The 16,347-nt window shown below is 28.1% G+C and overlaps 1 protein-coding gene across 3 annotated transcripts in view; it reads left to right on the forward strand.

Moving 5' to 3' along the window:
• Window positions 1–16,347, forward strand: part of LOC117174652 (bumetanide-sensitive sodium-(potassium)-chloride cotransporter) — a 107,877-nt gene that overhangs the window by 9,636 nt on the left and 81,894 nt on the right. Inside the window, exon 1 of one of the 3 annotated variants that reach the window (XM_033363934.1) lies at window positions 8,318–8,629. The exons of the other annotated variants lie outside the window; for them this stretch is intronic. The gene's annotated coding sequence lies outside the window, so the exon portion shown is untranslated. Of the gene's footprint in view, window positions 1–8,317; window positions 8,630–16,347 lie in introns of those variants that run through there. 3 annotated transcript variants of the gene reach the window in all.

A 16,347-nucleotide genomic window follows, 5' to 3' on the forward strand; every position in this document is an offset into this window, starting at 1 on the left:
ATATAATTTTATATTTTATAAATTCTTTTTCTTTTACTGGAAAAAAGGAGCTAAATAGTTTCTATTATTTTTCTGCAAAATGAATGTCAAACTTTATTTTAGAGGCTGTTTGCTTAAGTTTCATGGGTATATTTTTAAAGAGATAATATTTTTGGCATTATTTTTCAACTTCATCCACTCAAAAAATCAAACTTATCTTACCTAAGTCCACTTGGGCAAAGTTTTGTGCTCTTGGATAGTAGTAATGGAGAAAAAATGTCGTGATTGTGATAAATATTTATTTCGATCACAGGAAAACGCTGGTGTTAAATTTTTTGCAGGTTAAATTTCATTGGTCTCACAATGAGAATTTCAAAGAATTTTCAGTCTCATATTTATTCCTATGAACATAGTTGGACATCATAGCATCCAGGGGAATGTATCATTTTAAGACTGAATTTTTTTTCATACTGAGAGTTATGGAGTGCTGAACCGCGTTGTCAGCCACCTGAACACCTGTCAAAGCAATTATTCGCTTTGCGATATTAGACTAAATAATTGTTAATAAGCAAACTAATTGGAATATTATTCACCTAATTTTAAACTTTCTTTCGTTTGACACTGCTTACAAGTCACTCAGAATAAATTTATGACAGGCATGAATGTTGGTGCAGACGGTCACGACTTAGCTTTTACATGCCGGCTTTGGTCGTTTCAATGTCATGTCGGTTTTGACTAACTTCAGATTTGGAAATTATAATACAGCAAGTACAGTTTTCATTTCAAGACACTAATACTCACTGATAAATGGGAGAAAATTAAAAGTTAGGTAATTACTATTATAACTTATCTACTTATCAACATCTATATTTCACCCAAATAATGCCTGACAAAATCATCTTGACAGGTGACTGACAGTTTGAAGTTTGAACAAAACATTGATACTTAAACGAATGCAAACTTCATTTAAAAGTGACAAGAATTTTAGTCACAAAATATTGTGATATTAAAACTTTATTATATTCAAACCATTTAAAATTTTAATTCCAGGAAGTATATTTAATTCGCTCATCAATTAATCATTTTTAAACTGCTAATTATACTGTCCAATAGTCAATCAATTCAATTTTTTTTATTTCAAATCTTTTCATTTTTAACACTTCTTTTCGAATTAGTAATTATTCCTAATCTTAATCTTCAACTGAAAATCGGACAGATTTAAGATATAGCATCGAAAATTAAAAATTGAAAAAAGGATACAGAACAAAATTTCTGTAATACGATTCCAATCTTTGAAATTGTACTATTTTAAGTTTTTCAATTCGAAATTACTTTACATTTACATCTAAAATTATTAAATTTAAAACGTTCTACCAAGGCTTTTAATATGGAATCTTGAAATATTTAATAGCGGAATCGTTTGACATTTTGATTATTAGTAGAAACTAGTAGAAATTAGTAGAAACAAAAATATGGGAAAAATTGTAATGAATTACTTTTTTTTGTTCATTTATTTAAAATTTGAATCTATTTGATTTTTATTATTATTCTTTTAAAAGTGAGGTGTCTTTGAATTTTTCCAAATTTTTTGTAGCAACTTTGTAGAATACTTATTAAGGTACAAATGGCCCAGTAATCGCAACAGTTCCATTAATCGTGAAACTGGAGTATAATTCAAGTTACTAAACAATATGCTAAAAATAACATTTAATGACAGCACCCATTTATTGTTTTGCATAAAAATTAAATAAAAAGGAAGAAAACTGACATCACGATTACTGGGGCACATTTACCTGATATTAGATTTAATTTAAATTTGAAGAAAACATTTCAATTTGCACTGTTTTTACTATATCTTCTTAAACAATGAAAGAACTTAATTTATCGAAAAACTTCTATAGTATCATAGATACGGTATGTGCAGCCATCAGATTTTCCATTTTTCGAGTCTCGTCTAAAAAATAAAAAGAAAAAAAGGAGAAACAGTAGAAACAAATTCCTGATCCTAAATAAAGTTCTGGGTTTTTCCGGAATTTCCAGTTTTACAGACACCCTATTATCTTTATGAGTCGTTGCCAATTAGCTGAGAATTTTGAGTTTCAACAGTTTCATTAATTTCTAATGAGTTTACGAATTCCCATATTTTAAAAGAGCTTCAAAATTTTTTATATAAAAAATGAGAAATAAAAAAGTAGTTTTTATTATATTTTAAGGATTCTTCACTATTTTTTGATACTCGCCAGATTCGGTGACCCAATTTTTCACTGACTTTAATCTAAACAGTATATTTTTAAAAAGATTTTCAAAATTTAAATGACCATAAGCAAATTCTTGTTAATGATCATTTTTTTAAAATAATATTTCCATACATGTTTTCGAACCTTTCGGGGATAAACATTTTTTAGTAAAGAAAAAGTTTGGCGTCAAAATATAAAAAATTTTGTCTTTTAAAAACTATTGAAATATGATTTTTAATTTTAATCAAGTTAATCAGTTACTCCAAAACTTGTGCCTATTATTTCTGTAACACGGTTTTGAAATTAATTAATCTTGTCAATGAGATGGAGACTGATCTGACTGCTGTCAACTTATCTTTAAACCGTTTATGCAAATATGAGTCAATTCCTCATCCTAGATTAAACGAAAGCATTATCTTGAAATTTGTTATTATCTAACAAAGATATCTTTTAAGATATGTAGAATATTTCCTTTGCAGAATTTATATATTACCGAATAGCAATAAAAAATTAATTTATATTCGTATTATCAGATTAACGTCGACTTAATAATTCGTTAAATTTATGTGACACGTATGATAAGTATTTGAAGCATTTTATCAGCCGCGAAAAATAAGTTTCTTCAAAAATATTTTCTTATACTTTCAAGAATTCCAATGATATTATTTTAGGTATAGGTGAAAAAAAATATTATTATTCATAAAACAAATTTTGAAACATTAGAATTTATTTAGTTAAAAATTTGTTTGATTGAACGTATTTTCTTATCGTTTCTTACAAAAAACGATGATGAAATTTGAATGAAAGATAACTTTCTTTTGCGCGAAAAATATCCTCTATAGTTCGATATCATCCCATTTTTCAAAATAAATCAATTATTATTATAGTTAATAGTTTATAAAATTGTCGTTGAAATCTTATTTTTCAACCGTTGCCATCATAAACGGTTCTTGAAAAGCATGAAATATTAAAACCCTAAATATAATTCCGTTATACTGAAAATTATTTAATGAATATAACAAACAACAAGTTTAAATTTTCTTTCTTTTATCTGTATATGCTTATGATAATCGGAAAATTCACAAAAGACCTTAAAAAATGTGGTAACCTCAGAGTTAGAACTTGAAAGGATAAGAAATTAATTGCCTTATGAGATCAAAGATTTAATGAAAAAAAGTTAGCAGAATGACAACAGGAGTATTTAGAAATACCCGAAAAGAAATAGACAAAGCTTCGACCCTATAGTATTGCCTGGAATCTAAATAAGGTGAATACTATCATACATGATGTATAGCTTGTATACTAGTCGTCCTTAACATTAAGAGCACGTTTTGGGTTAACATCCTTAGGTTCCTGATGAGAGACAATGACATTGAGAGAATTCATGATGCGTCATCATAGTTTGGAAACAATCATTACAAACAATTACAATAGTTGATTAGGATTTTCAAAATACGTATATTTTCGTCAAAACACGGCCTACCATAAAAATCAACGTACAACATTTTCTAACGCAAAACACTAATCAGGATTTGTAATAACTTTTGCCCACATCGCGTGCAGCTAGCTTCGATTGGTAGGTTAATGGTACCTATGGCGCGCGTTTTTTGGATCCTGCGCTTCAAGCTCGGCCTGTTATCTTCCCGCACATTTGTGCATAAACCTTTCCAAATTAAAGGCCAGAACATCGACAACTGTAATTTGGTGCATAATTTTACCGAAAATTGGAATATATTATTTTTGATAGCGTTTATAACGATTGAGACGAAAAATATGCGTCTTACAAAAAAAAATGATCTCAACCAAATTTGCTTATCTTTTTAAGATGATCAATTTTGGTTCTTAACATTTTTCTCATATCTCGTACGGTTTTCCTAGAGAATGGCATTATTTATTTTAAAAAAATAATTTTCTATGGAAAAAACCCAGACCGTTGATCGAAAATGGCTAGTTAATTTTATATGTTCTTTCTTTTTATGCCGTATAAGAACGTGTGTCAAATCTCAATCCAATTTGATCATTCTTTCGAAAGTTACCGTGCCTACAGACTATAGATTACAGACTACAGACAGACAGTTACCTTCGAAAAAATCGTTTTTTCTGACTCAGGGATTCGATTTGAGGTTTGATGAAAACCGATAAAGTGAAATTTTACATAAAACTAATACCTTCTTATTAGGATGAGAATCTAATAAAAACTTACTTCAGAAATATTGAGTTTCCAAACAAGGGTAAAAAAGGTTCGATCTAAAAAAGTTAGTCAATTCCGAGTAATTCGACCAAGAATTGGGTGGTTACAATTTCACGGGTTTTGGAAGTTAGTTTTAAGGTAAGTGTGCCAGTTATAGGAACCTTAAGGAGAATTTCAGATTTCAAATGCTTAAAAAACTATATTAAACATATTTAAAGCTTAATAAATGGGTTTTATCGAATAAAGCGTATCTTTAGAAAGGTAAATTACTTATTACTTGTAACATATCCTATTAGAATGAATATTATAAGGAGTTCGAAGTTATAAATACGAGAATGCATGGGTTATCGGTAAGTTAGAAATCTTGCTGCTCCAGTTATCGGCACTTCGATGTGTGAGTGATCAGCAATAGCGTTTAGGAAAAAACATTTTTGCTGAGAACGAAGAGCACAACAGCTTACTATATGTGTCATAATGCCCATCTGCCGACAACCCATGCATTGTCGCAGACTGGCACATTTACCTTTTGTGGCGATTGAAAATCGAATTTTCAATTTTTCACAAAAATAAAAACGTGCACCCGAGAGATGGGGAAGCTAAATAAGAATAACAAATTTTTTAAACGAAAAAAATTGTTCTGTTCTAAGAAAATCTTAGTTTAACGTGACGGCATTACACGGAGAGTCATTTTCCCGGTGAACGAATGATAAAAAAATTATTTTTTTGTAAATTAAACGATAATAATTTCAAAAAATATCAAAGCTGAAGGGGAAAAACAAATGATTACTATGTAAAATAATATGCTAAAATTAAAACAAAATTTAGATTAAAATGTTTTTTATTGCTATTTGCTATTCAAGAATTCGTTATGCCATATACCCATTTTCGGAATAATGTTTTTTTGCCTTTTTTGCTGAAAAATATTTGTATCAACAAAAGAGTTTGGCTGTCAGAAAAAATTCTGAATATTTTAAAACAAGTTTTTTTAAAATAAAAAATATTTAGTATAAATAAGTAAAAATTGATATTTGTTGAATTATTAAAAAGCTTTTTTGAGTAAACAAAAGATTTATTGAAGTAACCGAAATTTTATGGGTGCAACAAAAAAAATGTTGAGTGTAATCAGTAACCAGATAGGTTTGCTCTCCAAACAATACACTTTATTCAGTACATTTTTTAATATCACCTAATATCTTAATAAAAAGTACCCAAGTAACCAGAGAACAATAAAATTGATTCGAATATATCTATATCGATTAAACTCTTATAGAACGTCTTTAAATATCAGATTCCTTATGCAATTCTTTGCAACCTGAGAATTGGAAATTTAATATTTTAATGTAATCATTTCAAATTTATTGCCGTAAAGGAAAATAAAAACATGAAGAAAAACAAATTATTTTGAAAAACCCTATTTGAAAAATCAGATCTAATTTTTATAGAGACTTCACTCAATTGTAAAACGCTGATATTAACGTCCTCCAAGAAAATAATAAGCAGGATAAGCAGAGGTCAGAAATAAACGTAAGTCACGAGAGAATAAAAAACTTGTACTTATAGTTCTGGGAAAGTAAGGAGACAATCAGGAAACTTTTTTATAAGTTAGGGGAACAATGTTCCGGACTTTTTTGCAGTCTATATGAAAATCTAATCTTTTTCGCCAGCTGTGTGAAAACTATTCTTATGCTCCGAATTTTTAAAAATTGTCTCTTCAGTTTTATAAGAATCGAAAATATAGGCGGCACCTATTTATTCGCTGTGTAGAAAAATATTTTTCAAAAGGTTTTGAGTATCTGAGTTTTAATAAAATTAGAACATATCACTTTTTTCAAATTTTCAAAATAGCTGTGATTTTTTTGAAAGTAGAAAATCAACTTTTTACAGTGTCAAAAAGATGTTCCGCATCTTTTTTCATTTCAGCTTCTCACAATAGTTTTTCAGTGGATATAAAAAGTGAGAAAAGAGACAAGTAAACGTCAGAATAATTGTGAAAATAACAGACTTCACAGCCCAAAACGCTCTAAAAACTAAAGGAAAAACAACTTTTCAACCAAATAATTACATTTTTTTAAATATTCGAAAATTCAAGCCGAGAAGACGATTTTTATACGAAAGGGTTGAATTTTTAACTATGAGATTCAACCAAGAAGATGAATTTTCAATTTAAAAAAAGCATCTAATTTTGTATCCAAAAGACGAATTTTTAAGAAAACAGTTGAATTTTTGACCAAAAAAGATGAAATTTTAACAAAGCAGTTAAACTTTCTACAAACAGATTCAATTTTCAAATAAAAAAGAATTAACTTAAAACAACAGCAATTGCATTTCCAACCAAAAAGTTGCATTTTCAAACCATAAAGACATTTGTGGAAGACAGTGAAATTCATAACGAAAAGTTTAATTTTCAACCAAAAAATATTGCATTTCTACAAAATAAAATGAATTTTTAATTTAAAAAAAAAAATTTCTATCCATAATTAAAATTTCAAAAAATAAATAATTTTTCAAGCAAATGGTCGAATTTTGAAATGGAAAGGATCCATTTTAACCGAAAGACGAATTTTTATCCAAAAAGTCAAATTTACAACAGAAAAATTTAATTTTTAGTAGAATAGTTAAATTGTTATTTAAGAAAAGTAAAATTTCTATCTGATAATTGAATTTTCTAATCAAACAGACAAATGTTATACAAAAAATTGAATTTTCGACCAAAAACGATGACTTTTCCAGAACATAGTTAAATTTTAAAGCGAATAGTGGATTTTTCAACTAAAGGAGATGGATTTTCAATGGAACAAAATAGTTCAACTTTCAACCAAATAATTGAATTTTCATTAAAATATTTGAATTTTTTAACCAAGTAAAGTAAACAGCAAGTAAAAAAAAAACAACTAAAGTAAAATTTCTACCAAATAGTTGAATTTTCAAGCCAAAAAGACGGATTTCTTATAAGAATATTGAATTTTTAACTAAGAAAAGTGAGATTTCTACTAAAAAGCTAAATTTTCAATCCGATGAAATACTTCTACTTGAAAAAAATTAATTCAATTTTCAAACAAGAATTATGACACTTCTACTAAAAGGATGAATTTTGAATCCAAAAAAATAGTTAAACTTACCACAGAATAATTAAATCTTTAATAAAGTAGTTGAATTTTCAAACAAAAATAAATTTCTAAAGAAATGATCTATTTTTTTCAAACAAAAGGGAATGAATTTCAACAAAAAAAATTTCATTTTCAACCAAAGAGTTTAATTTTTAAGCCAAGATGACCAATTTTCTAGAAGACTATACTCTTTAACAAAAATCTTTATTTTCAGACATGAAAGATGACATTTTATCATAAAGATGAATTTTCAACAACAACAAAAACTAATTTTCTATACAAAAGGAAGAATGTTCAACAAAGCAGTAGAATTTTGGACCAAAAAGATGACTTTTTAAAAAAATAGTTGAATTTTCAACTAAATAGTAAAATGTTCAACCAAAAGAGATAAGTTCTCAAACAAAAATGCAATTTTAGACCTTCCAACCAAAAATGATGAACTTTTTGAGCAAAGTATGTTTTTTTTACAATGAATAGAGCGAGAAGTCTCAAATAAGTTTTTTATAGACAAAAAAGTTCAAAATACAAATCTTGTTTTCTTTTCTTGTTATTTTTTTTATGCTTCTAGAGTTGGTTATTTATCTCAATCACTCTCATTCTATTCTATCCAATTCTATAGGAAAACATTTACGACAAAAGCCCGTATGAAAATCCGCTATAGTTTGCGATCCTCTTCAGAAAGGCGTGTGCTTCAGGAGGAAAGGGAAAATCGACGCATGCTTCTTTCCGAGTTAGCAAGCTTTTGCCCGCCGGAACGGAGTTCTTCACTTAGAGAGTTTCCGATCGTCCGGTCTGATCGTTGACTCAAATTTTTGTCGTTAAATGCTATCGATTTACTTCGTCGCGACTTGATGCGTGGGTGTCAAGATCTTAAAGGATTTTATTTCGCTGATGGAGGCTGCATTAACGATGAAACATCAATAGTGAAAAAAACTCTTTGCCTTGAAAAGCAATTTCATCTCCTACCATGCAACTACACAATAGCATACTGGAGAGATGTTTCAGTAGTAAAAGTTTGTTTGAATCCGTCTGACCAGTGCGCGCATCACTCCTTTAGAATTTTGGGGAGGGAAGAGAAAACTCAATATTTCCGGCGCCACAGACCTTTAAAAAGGGTATGTGCTCCTTTATGTATTCGTTGTTATGTGCGATACTCTTAATATAAAAAAGTGTGTATTTAAGATGATTTTTTTCATATTCATCATTATTTATTTTAACAAAAAGTGTTGCTTACATCAATATTTTCAATCCTTCAATTTTCTTTTCCTTAGCAACAAGATACAGTTTAAAGATGAGAAAGAACAATTTTTGTTTACCTATAACTTCTTTCAAAACATATAAACCATTTTTAATCATAATAAGGAAATACATTTTTCATTATAGACATATCACACTAAATTCGAAGGTATAAACTGTTGATTTTAAAGTGGATCAAACTGTTACACAATGCGAATGTCGTTGTAATCTTGTCGATTATTTTCCCATTATGCAACGATTTGATCCACTTTTGAAATAAAATTTCATACCCAGCGATTCAGTGCGCTACATCATAATTATCCCTTCTTTGAATTCCAGAGAAAAGAATTTTGATAGGATTTAATGAACTCAGTGATTGAAAAAAAATTATTTTCCTATATTGAACAGACTAATTGAGAAAATGAAGGAATGAGAAAGATTCGAGAATGAAACTTCGAGTAATAAAGACAACCGGAACATGTGGTGAGATGTGTTTACATTCGCGAATCGAATAAGTGCGCATGCAACAGTAGAATTTACGCGTTGATTGCCATGTGCATGAGAATGTGAACGAGGAAACAAATAAACTTCCGGGAATTTGAAGAAAAGCAGAATTTACCGAAATTACAACATAGTTTTTAAAACAGATCAAAGATGAAAGGAAAACATCAGAAGAAGGGGAACGAAATTTTTCTCAGTAAACTAGTTTAGAAAGAACTCATGCTTAATCTCTCAGTACCACGCTCAAAATCCAGAATTTACTGCGTCTTATTCGCGTATCTACTATGTGGCTTATCTGTTTAATAATTTTTTGTAACAATCATAAAACCATTTATTAGCTTTAAATCTGTTTCTAATATCAATATTACAATATACATACAAAAAGCGTTTTACAGCGCAAACTTTTATCAAAAAGGGGGAAAAAGGAATTTTTTCACCAAAATAGGGAACAAAATAGGTAGAGGTAATCTAATGTTTTACTTATTTAAGTGTCCTCAATGTACTATGGGCACGAAAAAACAGTCGTCATAAAAAATATGTAATTATACTTTTAAAACATTCATTAATATTACTGATATATCTTCTTAAGGAGAAAAAGATTATTTTCATGTAAAAAATTTGAAAATAATAAATTGTATGTTGAAAAAATTATTATCAAATATAATTAATTGTTTCTTAAATTTGTTGTCTGATAACTGTTTTTTTTTAGGATTTGAGCAACTAAAATATTTATGTTTAAAAATGGAATGAGGTCAAGATGTTCAGAATCTTTTCCCCAGAAAACAGTTGAGTTTATAGGTGGGCGGAGAGCCCCGATAGGGCCCCCCTGGCGCTCAAGCAATAAAGCCAATTGTGCCACACTTCCTGAGAAAATGAGTTATCATTAATTTTTATCGATCACTATTGAAGATTTGGTGAGAAGCTACAAGGGAAAAATTCCGTTCGGAAACTAAAATTTTTTTTAAAAACAATTTTGTTATGTTTCAAAGTTTTTCCTGAAAAATAAAATTTCTTCCTTTAAAACAGACCATCAGTAATAATATAGTATTTTTTAGAAATATAATTAGATACCTTTTCCAGAGACATGTTCTTTTGTACCTATAATACCTTAACTGTATTTTTAAAAATTTATACAAATATTCAGATGTCGCTAAAGTTACTTTTACGGCCGATATGGAACTCGAGAGTTAATATATTTTATTTTAAGTCTTTTTCAATTTTGCATTAAAAATATTTTCATTAAAACTGAAGGTCTACGTCTTCACAAAGAATTGAATTTTTTTTTTAATTTTTGAAGTGAGAAAAACAACTTTGAAATGGTGTTTAACAACAATAATATTAAATTATACTAAAACTCATGGGAAATTTACAAAATGGATGCTCTATGTAATCTAAAAAAATCTTCGAAATTGATTGTTCACGCCAAGCATTTGGAAAAAATGCACATCTCTATGAATGATAATACCTTCAGTTTTGATGAAAAATTTTAAATGGTAAAAAAATTATTGGCTCATAAAAGATGCATATTGGCCATGAAAACAACGTTTGCAATCTCTTAATATTTTTTTTATCTACAAAAATATAGAATTACTTTGTCAAGAGAAAAAAATTCCACTTCGAGGTTTAAAAAAATTCAAAAGTCGAGATTTGGCTGGGCACTCTAGGGTACATACATTTTTCCAAACAAGTGTTTTTTTAATAAGCATTATGGAATTACGCTATCATGAAAAATAGATTAAATATCCTGAAAATAGGAGATAAAAGCGAAATTTTTAGAAAAAAGGAGAAATTTTTGAAAATGAGGAAAAAAGGGACAACAGGGAAATGACTCAGAAGTCTGATATTAGCTTGCCTGCTACAAGATTCAATAGAAAATATATATTTTTAATCGAAAAATGATGGCTCGGGTCATTTCTTTAGTATATTTATTATATGCACAAGTAAATATATGTACTTTTAGGAATAGTTTTCGATTCATTATCATTTTTCAAATTTCAATTTCGTTTAATGAAAAACAGAAAACATGTCCTATAAAAAAAAATTTGAATTTTTGTTTAGAAAATTATTTGTAACAATAGAAATTGTTGATGCATGAGAATAAGTTGTTACTCATTATTAGTCTAATAGTAAATTTTAGCAACTCAGGAAAATAATGTTTTTAACACTTTAGGCACAAACGTGTATACGTTTATTATTGTTTATAATAAGCCTCCATATCAAATTAATTATTGATGTTATACCTATGTTTTACATCGAAAGAAAAACAAAAGTTTATTTGTTTATATTTGTTTTTAAGAAGCTTGTATATAAAGGCAGTTATTTATGTTCGATAGACGTATCTGCATTAATTCTTATCAATGGCCAGATTTAAAAGAACGATATATTGTAATATATCGTTCTATTATATCGTCATATTATAACATACGATATAATCCTCGTAGAAGATACTATATCGATATAGCTATATATTATAATGTAATGTATCGCTCTATTATCGTTACACTTGGGGTGACCAAATCTGATTTTCAGAATGTAGGACAATCGAACTTCAAAAAAGAGGACAACGATGAGTAAATGGTGTGAAAAAAGAAGACAAAGTAGAACACAGGACTTCAAAAAAAGGGAAATTTAGGAATGCAATTTTAATCCTACTTTGTTCTTTAACATTATATAGGGTGGCGGAACCAATTACCGAGGGGATTCTATTATCCAAAGTCCATGTATAGTATTTTTGCACGTAAACTTAATTGTTTGGATTCAGAATCAAAGAAATTTTATCTTTGATATAAGATCAAAAAAAAATTTTCTCTGATTTGAACAAAACAATTTTTGAATGAATATTCTACTATTTTTTGTTACTTTGAATTTTAAAAAGAGGGTGGCGATTCAGCGGACGGCTTCAAATTCCCGGTCATCTCCCAGTTAAATTTGTTATTTTCCCAGTCAACTAAAAGTAACATATCCATATTTTTCTGGAAAATGCAAACTTTCATTTTAATTCATGACGTTCACTTTAAACATCCTTTAACAGCAAAGAGAAAAACATTCCAAAATAAATGAATATTGAAACAAATACTTAAATTATCCACTAACAAAATATCACTTTTTTGCAAGAAATAAAATCTTTATAATTCTTCAACTGGAATAGTTAAACTTTTAACCATAAATATAATTTTTCAACAATTATAATAATTATTTAACTGAAACACTTGAATTTTTACAAAAATGATTAATTTTTTCAACAAAAAGATTAATTTAAAAAGTAATTCATTTTTTAACAAAATACATTAGTTTTTATTTGAAACAGTTGAATTTTTAATTATACAACTTGCAAAATTAAAAATACAAGACAAATTTTTAACTAAATCAATGAATCTTTAACTGTAATAGTTGAATAGTTGAATAGTAATAGTTGTTGAACCTTCAACCAAAAAAAAATCATTTTTATTTAAAAAATCGAACTTTAACCACATAATTTTATTTCGTACAAAAGTGATAAACATTTAACTGGAATACTTGAATTTTTCACATAAAAGAAGAATTTTTAAACAACAAGATTAACCTTAGGAGAAAAAAAAAACAAATTTTCTACCAAATAAAAGACATATTCTTGTCCAAATTATTTTTGAATTTTGAACTAGAAAAGATCAATTTTCAACAAAAAATGAAATAGTTAAATTTTCATTTACAGAAGTTAATTTCCAACCAAACTGATGAATTTTTCAACAGAAATGATGAATCTTTAACTGAAATCTTTGAATTTTATGCCAAAAAGATGAATTTTCGACTATAAAGATTCATTTTCTACAAAAAAGGCGAATTTTCACAACGTAAATACATTTTCGAACAACCAGTTCAACTTCTAAATAAAAAATATCAATTTTCAATCAAACAGTAGAAGTTTCTTCCAAAAAAGATACATTTTCAACCAAAAGTAGACTAGTTAATTTTTCTGTTAAAAGTCTAATTCTTAAAAAAAAAAAGACGGATTTTCAGCAAAGAGTTCAATTTTATACTGGAATAATTAAATGCTTAGTTTGAAAAATCTCCCTTTCTTGAAATAAAAATAAATAAAAATAAATAAAAATTTTTAAATTTGAAAAAATGATTGTTTCTGTATGTTTGAAATATCTTCAATTCGTTTATTAAACTTAAGTCAGCAAAAAAAATTTCAAAAAGAAAAAAATGCAAGAGTTTTCTCTTATAATGAAAAATAATAAACAGTCAACAATATATTTTGATTTAATTAGAGTAAAAGTAATCTGAAAAATATTCGATTGTAAATGCAGTAGAAATCACTTTTCTAAAATTAAAAAAATTATTAAAATAATGACAAATTCAATTTGACTACGATCAGAAGTAAATTATCGGTTTTTTAATTGAACCTCCGGTCATTTCCTAGTTTTTCCAGGTCAATAAAGTTTCCAGTCATTTCCCGGTTTTTTCCAGGTCAATAAAGTTTTCAGTCATTTCCCGGCTTTTTCCAAGTCAAGAAAGTTTCCAGTCATTTCCCGGCCTTTCCCGCTTTCTCGGCCAAGTCGCCACCCTGAATATAATTTCAAGGATGTACAATTGAAACACAAGAGAACAAAACATAATAAACCCATTCTATCTACCTACTTATCCAAAACGATTTGGTACAAAATAGACAAATTTTAATCGATATATTTTTAAGGTTACACAATTTATAAATCGAGATTTAAACTAAGGTGCAATAATCGTATTTCTAGAGCCCTGAAAACGATAAAAACATGCATTGACACTTTTTTTCTGAAAATTGAGTTATGATGTTTTATCGGCTTCAATCCTCAAGTTATATATTGTTTTACAACACAAAATATGGCTTATTATATAGAAATAAAAATATATAATCACTAAAGCATGAAATTATAAAAAAAACTTTTCATTAGGCACAAATTTTGAAGAAAATCAGTAGATTTCCCTCAAACAATATTGTTTTCTATGAAAAAAAAACTAAAAAAAACCCCCGGAGAATCCCTAAATAAATAGAGAAATATTACATTATTTTCACTTGCATTCAACGAGAAATCGGTTAAGCAGAATTGTTTGAGGTTTGTTCATCACCGAAGTTAAGCAGCGCTGGCTCGGATATTACTCGGGTGGGCGCCACTGTACTATATGGGGGGGGGGCGTTATTGTATTAGTTTTTGATCTGCTTTCACTCTCGAACTAACAAAAATAATAACTACATTGCACCAGAATAATAGGAGAAGAAAAATGCGAATAGAATTTTTTTTAATTTTCATGCACATAACCCCTACCCAAATTTCTTCGAATACAAACAAAAATAAATGCCTTACAAAACAATTTTGATAAGAGGGGCGAGCCCGATAAAGTGTAACACGTATTTCCCATCAGAAAAAAGACTTTTTGGTACATTTTATTCAGAATCGTCAATATTAGGTGTACCGTGTTAACCTAGGCATTTATGTTCATAATTATCTATAGTGTACTAATCAAAACTCAATTTTTTAATAACACCCCCATAAGTCTGATTTATAGTTCCAAAAACCCCAGAAGTGAAAAATTGGATTTTCCGAGTGTTTGACGCTAATTTGTTTTGCTAACTTCATTATTAAACAAATTGTTTCTAATACATAACATATTACTTTATGCTAATAATACAGTGAAACTCTTCTATAGCACCGATTTCGTGTCTGACGGTGGGTGGCGACTAACTCATTATAGCCTCCTCCGCTTTCGTTTGTTCAGACCTGACTGTTCGCCTGAGTGACAGCCGCAGATACCGCGCACCCCGCGCAGCCCTGTTACACCTACATGCGGAATGATGTCAATTATCGGAAAGGCTATCGAAGGGAGGGCTATTGAAGATTTTCACTGTAATTGGACGTTTATATCAGTTTTTCAAACAATGTATTATGGTTTGAAAAAACTTGCAGTTATTTCTGAAATTTTAAACTTTTTTCTGAATTTTCACTGTAGAGCGAGGTGTTAATTAATGAAATTCAACAATCATAATTTTTTTAACGAAATTTTATTGTTTATAACTATGTTCTTTCATATTAATGATAGAAAGTTGCGGCGAGTTGCGGTTTTCCTTAAATTTTTGGCTTTTCCTTAACTTTTTATTTATGGTATGCAGTATAAAAAAAATTCCAGACAAAACAGATCCGAAACTGTTTTTTTTATTTTTTGGAAAGTTTAAATTGTCAATAAATATTTTAGAAGACAGCAAATTTCAGCAAATATATTCGGACTTGCTGTCATTGATAAATGTTAAGAAAGGCTATTCGTTTTTTCTTCTTAGTTTTAAACAAATAATAAATTAAAATCAACAATTTTGTGAATAATATTACATTTTTTGAAAACACAAAGGCATATAAGTACTTGAAGAAAAAGATTGATTCAATATGATCCATACAGAAAATTGGAAGAATACTTCAAATGTTTGATTCTAATTGAGAAAAATACATCCACAAAAACGAAAAAGATTTTAAAAAATTTTCCTCTTTAATGTTTATTTATTATTTGTTCACAACTAAAATGCAAAAGGGAAATCAGTTATTTCAGAAAAATCGTAACTTTCCAGCATTACTATAAGAGAAGATAGGCATAAACAATAATAAATTGTGTAAACAGTTATGTTTAATAAAGTGAAATAATTAATACCTCACTTTGAATACACAGTGAACAAAAAGTTGAATAATTTATTTTAAAAACGCAACTTTCTGGCAGTATGCAAAGGAGATATCATTGAAAATAATAACAAAATTTATAAACAATTATTTTTGTCAACTATAATTAATTATTGACTAACTATATTTGAAAAGTGGACAAAAAGTGGAGTTTTCAGAAAAAAACCCGCAATTTTCTAACGTTATTCTAAGAAAATAATGTTATAAGTAATAATACATTGTTGAAAAAGTTATTTTTGTTAGATTTAATTTATTATTGCATCGCTCTAAACATCTAATTATCAGTATAAAATAATTTTTTATGTATTAAAAAAAATTTGTACCAAAACAAACTGCACAAAAATAACAATATGCGTCAAAAATAGGCAAAACAAAATTTTTCACATATGGTTTTTTTTTTGGGTCCCTATAAAATAGAT

This window comes from Belonocnema kinseyi, chromosome 6 (genome assembly GCF_010883055.1).
Source record: "Belonocnema kinseyi isolate 2016_QV_RU_SX_M_011 chromosome 6, B_treatae_v1, whole genome shotgun sequence".
Classification (NCBI taxonomy): Eukaryota; Metazoa; Arthropoda; class Insecta; order Hymenoptera; family Cynipidae; genus Belonocnema; species Belonocnema kinseyi.